The 6000-nt window shown below is 38.3% G+C and overlaps 1 long non-coding RNA gene across 1 annotated transcript; it reads right to left on the bottom strand.

The window, feature by feature from the left end:
* Nucleotides 1-727: 727 nt before the first annotated feature.
* LOC109258366 (uncharacterized) lies at nucleotides 728-3901 on the bottom strand. Its single transcript, XR_002076295.2, has 2 exons — nucleotides 3728-3901; nucleotides 728-1306 (listed from the first exon to the last, which is right to left on the bottom strand). It is a non-coding gene; the product is annotated as an uncharacterized LOC109258366 (long non-coding RNA).
* Between the last annotated feature and the right edge of the window lie 2099 nt (nucleotides 3902-6000).

The raw sequence follows: 6000 nt of genomic DNA, 5'->3' as shown, positions 1-6000 counted from the left end.
ACTAATTCCATTTTTAAGTAAACGCTATTAGAAAGTCACTCTTGTGCATTACAGCATTGTTGTAACAGTTAAAAGTAGGAAACAAAATGAGCACCCATCAGAGAAAATTTAAAAAAGTTATTATATACACACATGCATCTGCTGCACAAGATGATCTATCTTCACATGAAAATATAAAAAAGCTCTCCAAAATCTATACTCAAATAAAAACAGCAAAGTGCAGAACAGTGAGTATAATATCATTTATAAGTAGACAGTAGCATTTCTGGAGAGATATACACAACTGCTTCTCTCTGGAGAGTGAGTATATAGAGCAGAGGAGAGTACTTTTTTCCCCTTTTACATCTTTCCAATAGTTGATTTTTTGAAAACCACACACCCAAAATATTTTTAAAGAAAGAGAGTAAAAAAAAAAAAAAAAAAAGAGGAGTTTTTTTTTTTTTTTTTATTGAAAACTTACTGTACTGGTTCAAATTTTAACAAGTAAATTCCCTTAAAATGAAGGTCTATGAGAGCAGAAGTTGTATTTTTGGTCAAGTACAGTGTTTTGATCCTAATATATTTTAGTAAATACTATTCTTTATTGAAATTGCCATTAGCCTAGCAAATATCATTTTTTCCTATGTTTTCCCAGTGGTTCAGGATTGAAAGAATTTATTCAGTCTGATCCATGGTAATAATCTAACCCTGAGTATTTGCACATGGGAAATAAGGTGGGTTTCAAATGTTTATTAATATGAAATTTATTTTTGTATATTTTGGCAAGACTGATTACAGTGTTCATATAACTGTCATGAACGTAAAAGGCAGGGCCAATTGACGTGCATTCTGACAAGCTATTTGCAGTCCTCCAATCTTGAAGTCAGATTCGATTGCATAATTACTCTAAAGATAAGTCTGCTTTTAAAATGATCTGATATGTCACTCAATAAACTGAAAAGTACCTCTGATTTTCATACAGGGTAAAACGAAAAGCTTATTAAATGACTAATGTATATCCACAAGGTGGACAGCAGAGTGTGTCTGTTGTGGAACATTTGACCTCTTTTTCAGGTAGGTGACAGAGACAACATCTGTTTGTTGTGGCATGGAGCCATTGGCAAGTGATCTTTCCAGGTTAGTTATTGGATGATGTGTAGTCCTTCAGTAATTTGACAGTGCTTCATTATGAGAGGTTCAAGGAGGCAGATGTTTCCCTGAAGGAATCAGGAAAGCACAGTGACAACTTTATTGTAGACTGACAAGAACTCCGATATCTTCTTTAGATGAAATTGCTAGATGAGCTGAAATGCTGGCAGGTCAGTTTCTTGAGTGTAATATTGGTAATCAATCATTTGATGGACATATAAAGGAAAAAGAGTAGAGAGGGTCACTAATCTTTCTGTTAATTAGAACATCAAAACACCACCACCTTAAAATATATCCCCCAAGGATCATGCTAGAAGCAATGCATTGAAAAGAAAGGAGATGGAAAATAAAATATATGAAATTAGTGTAAGGACACCTTTGAGAATATACAGGATTTCTACTGCAATAGATTTTAACTGTATTCCCACTCAGTAATATTATTACCATCAGCTGTTTGCCAGTAGCTGCAGGCATAATTTTCTTTTTTTACTGCTCACTGGACCCAAGCCTACTCAATTTAGTGTAGTTGGCTATGGCACCACTCACTTTCTTAAAACACAAGGCTTTCCAATTTCCAACAATGTTTATAGTATCAGAATAATTTGAAACAGGTGTTTAAGCCTCACGCCTATGCTGTGCAGCAGAAGGTTTATATATTTTTCATTATATATTGAGACAGACCACAACACTTGGAATGGCCATCTGTCACCAAATGCGTGCTGTGTGCTGAATGGAAGAGAAATGGGAGTTTTCACTGCAAACTCCTTTGAAAGTGATGGGATGCATTCTCCTGCCTTCTGAATCCCCGCTCGGTGCTTTGGATAAAACCAAAAGTTTTTTTGCTGCTTTTATCACAGAATGTCACCTATCAGAGATCATTAGAATGCTGCATGGCATTTCTGTTTGGTTTGGTTACAAAAATTGTAAGCCCCAAACTTGAGACCGTATTTAGCCAATGGATTTCCCCCAGAGGAATGGTATTTCAGCCTATACATTTCCTTCTTTGTCTCACAACATTGTGCAGCTTGGGTCTTAATTATTAGGTCTCTTTGCAAGAATCTGGACTTGTGAGTCCTAGTTGCCAAATTAAGTGCTCACAGACACCAGGACGGTAGTGTGAATTGGTAAATCTGGCAGCATAGCAATCGTGGAAACCTGGAGAGAGCATCGCCTGTCGGGAGGGAGCAGGTGATAGATATGCTTGCCTGTTGGGCAGAAATGCAGGCCCAGGACCATCTGATCCGTCATTGAGAATAAACCAGAAATCTAGATTTTCATATACTATCTCCGAATACTTAAATATTGACATTGCACTTAAAAAATTAAAAGCCCATGTAGGCCAAACAAATATTCACACAGTTTGAGGTCAGCCAGTTTGGAGCCTATTACTTAGACTAAAAATCTTCTGGTATAACTAGATCTTCTTTTAGAGTTCATAAGATATTCTTCCCTTGGTTATACACACATAATTTATTTTGCCAAAAATTTTCCAGACTAGGTATTATCAACACCTTGATGATGAGGGTAATGGTGATGCTGATACTGTTCGGTAATATTGGTCATCAATCATTTGACAGATGTAGAAAGGAATAATAATAGAAAGTATCTACTTGTTGCCTGGCAGGTGGACTCTGAGGTCATGTTCATATCTACTCTCTGACAGACTTCCACACTGTAGCCTAACTGGGACTTGGAAAACAAATAAGATAGGCTGGAGGTAATCCTGGAACTGAAAGGTTGGAGGGAGATTGCAAAGGAATCTATTTTAAGAATGAGCAGGTAAAAATTAATTATTTTTCACCAAATATTTATTAAGTACCTACTGTGTGTTAGGCACTGCTCTGTTTATTCAACACAAGTTTACTGAGTGCCTACAAACAAACATTAGGCAATAATCTTTATCCTTCTTTTAAAAAAAATTTTTTTTTTAACATTTATTTATTTTTGAGACAGACAGAGACAGAGCATGAACAGGGGAGGGGCAGAGAGAGAGGGAGACACAGAATCCAAAGCAGGCTCCAGGCTCTGAGCGGTCAGCACAGAGCCCGACGCGGGGCTCGAACTCACGGACCGCGAGATCGTGACCTGAGCCGAAGTCGGACACTTAACCGACTGAGCCACCCAGGTGCCCCAATCTTTATCCTTCTAATGGGGCTGTGGGTGACAAATGGTTGGCAGAATAAATAGATAAAATACATTGTGTTTTATAGTGATAAGGCTCGTGGAGGAAGAATAGCAGAGAAAGGTACAGGGAGTACAGGAGAGGGAAGAAATTATAAGTAAAAGATGATGCCACATTTGTGCTGGAGTAACCGGGTTGTCAAGTTGCTAGTGCTGAGATTGCAAAAGATAGAAGAAGGAGTATATTTGAAGATGAAGCTTAGGAACTCATTTGGACATGTTATGTGTTGGATGCCTAAAAGACATTCAGTGGGGATGTCAGGAAGGCAGTAGAATTTCAAGGGAGATGTCCAAGCTGGAGCTACAAATTTGGGAGTAACCAGATGGTATTTAAAATCATAAGACTGCAGGGAAATAAATGTGGATTGAAAGAGAGGAATTTTAAGGACTGAGTCCTGTGGTATTTACAGTGACTTACCAGCCAGCAGATAAAAAAGAACCAGCAAACAAGACTGACAAAGAATGAACAGTTGAGGTAAGAGGAAAACCAGGAGAATTCAGAATCCTGTAAAATGGAGAAATCATTTTGAGGGCACTTTGTAAAATTCAGACTCAGACATACCACCCTAAAACTCATTCTTTTTCTCTCTCTCTTACCCTCCACCCCACTTTCATTCTGCTGGTGTAGACGGGGCCCAGCAAGCAAGTGATTCTGTTGTAGGTGTTCATTGACCACACTTTATCAAACATCAAATAGACGAATGGGGTCTGTGGCTTGTCCAGATGGTTCAGTGGTAGGAAACAAAGAATAGGGAGCTGAAGGAGAAGTGAAGGAAGTGAAGCTCAGGAGAGCAGTACTTACCAAGCGGTGGGTTACCAAAGCTGGACACAGTCGTTGGCATGGCTGGTTTGAGGGAACTAACTTAATTGGGCCCTTTATTTACTACAGTTAATGAGACAGTTCAGTGTGTAGGTGGGGGGTTGAGTGATTGCACGTGCCAAGATAGAACATATGGGACTGGGAGTCAGGCAGACCATGCTATAGAATTTTTCTGCCAAATCAATATAAAACCAATCCCAAATCAATGGAACAACAATCAAACTGTGTGTTCTACTAGCTTGACAATCTGCTCTAACTGGTTTACACATCTGCTGAGTTATATGAAGAAGACACTGAACCTTTTTCATCCATGCTGCCCCACTCTTAGCAGAGTGTCTGACACTTTGTAGGCTCAGAGTCAGCATCTGCCAAGTGCACGAAGGTGGACCCAGCCAAAGAGGAGTGGACATGTGGTATATTTATGGATTTATGGAGATAGCTCATTCCCAAATACTTCCAGGCTATTTTTGTAGATTTCATAAATTCTTTGTTTTTTATATGCTGAATAGATAAGGTTGAACTATCAGTTCTGGAAGAACACTGTGATTTGAGGTTATGATTTTTAAAGTTATCAATACCTCTTTACAAAGGTGGTTAGTTACTGAGGTTATGTCAACTCCGACGGCAAATCCTTGACAGCCCTTTGATTGCAGCTGGCTTCTCCAGCCACTTCAGTGTCACCTTGGGCTAGACGCCTACATAGCCTGAGGCAGGGGAAACTTTTGTAATAGAAAAAAAAACATTATTAATGAGATTGGTGTCAATCTGGACACCAGTGAACTAGGTTCTCAGTTGCCCCTCCCACACAATCTGCTCAGAATAGGGTATTTTATGATTCTAAAACAGAAACATTTTTTTTCTCAGCTTCAGGCCTTAAACATGATTTGAATTTTGAGCCATTTCTGTGCATCTTGTGGAATAATGACACAGTTTTGACTCTGCTGCTTAAAGGAGCTAGTGTAGTGCACAGAAAAACAGACACCCTCCATTTCATGTAGGGATGCAGGATATTCCCTCTGTCTCTGTTCTCTTCTTGGAGACTTCCTTCTCCTAAGAGGGGTTCCCTCTAAAGGTTTCACAGAACATTTTTCTAATTACCAAATGAAGAATTTTGTTGAATACACTAGGTTCTATATCCTGAGTTCTTATGGTTTTCTATGTAACAGTTTACTGTCTTGACTACAATCTTAATTTTGCTCTCCTAATTAACAGAAGTCTTCTATAAGCACTTTTGGTATCTGTATCCCTGAAATTACTACATTTGATAGAGAAGAGATAGTTATTGTAACCAGAAATTATTTACTATGAACTGATATACTTTATTATAATTTATTTATTTTGAGAGAGAGTGACAGAGAGCGAGAGCGAGCGAGCATGCACACGCAAGACAGGGAAGGACAGAGACAGGAGAGAAAGATCCCAAGCAGGCTCCATGCCATCAGTGCAGAGCCCAATGCGGGATTCAAACTCATGAACTGTGAGATCATGACCTGAGTTGAGATCAAGAGTCGGATGCTTAACTGACTGTACCATCCAGGCACCCCTTTTTATTCTTAATTTTTTTTAGTTTAATGAACTTTCTTATAAAAATTAGTCATCATTCAAATGTCCTCTTTGCTCATTGCTAGTATCTCTGGCCCATTATTCTAACATCTTTGAAGATCAATCTCTTGATAGAACTTGGGGCAGTACAACAATGAATGAAAACTAAATGATTATAAAGTAAAAATATAATTTTCACAAAAGTTACTGGATAAAGCATATGCTAGTAATACTGACAAATTACTTAAATTGGAACAAAGCTATTGGCAAGCAAGGATGTGGAAGTTAAACCAGAAAACAATAAGATAAAAATTGACAAGAATGAGAAC

Source organism: Panthera pardus, unplaced genomic scaffold, assembly GCF_024362965.1.
Source record: "Panthera pardus isolate Hobbes unplaced genomic scaffold, ASM2436296v1 HiC_scaffold_16, whole genome shotgun sequence".
NCBI lineage: Eukaryota > Metazoa > Chordata > Mammalia > Carnivora > Felidae > Panthera > Panthera pardus.
Note: the sequence above shows the minus strand (reverse complement) of the source record. Positions and strands in the feature narration are given on the sequence as shown.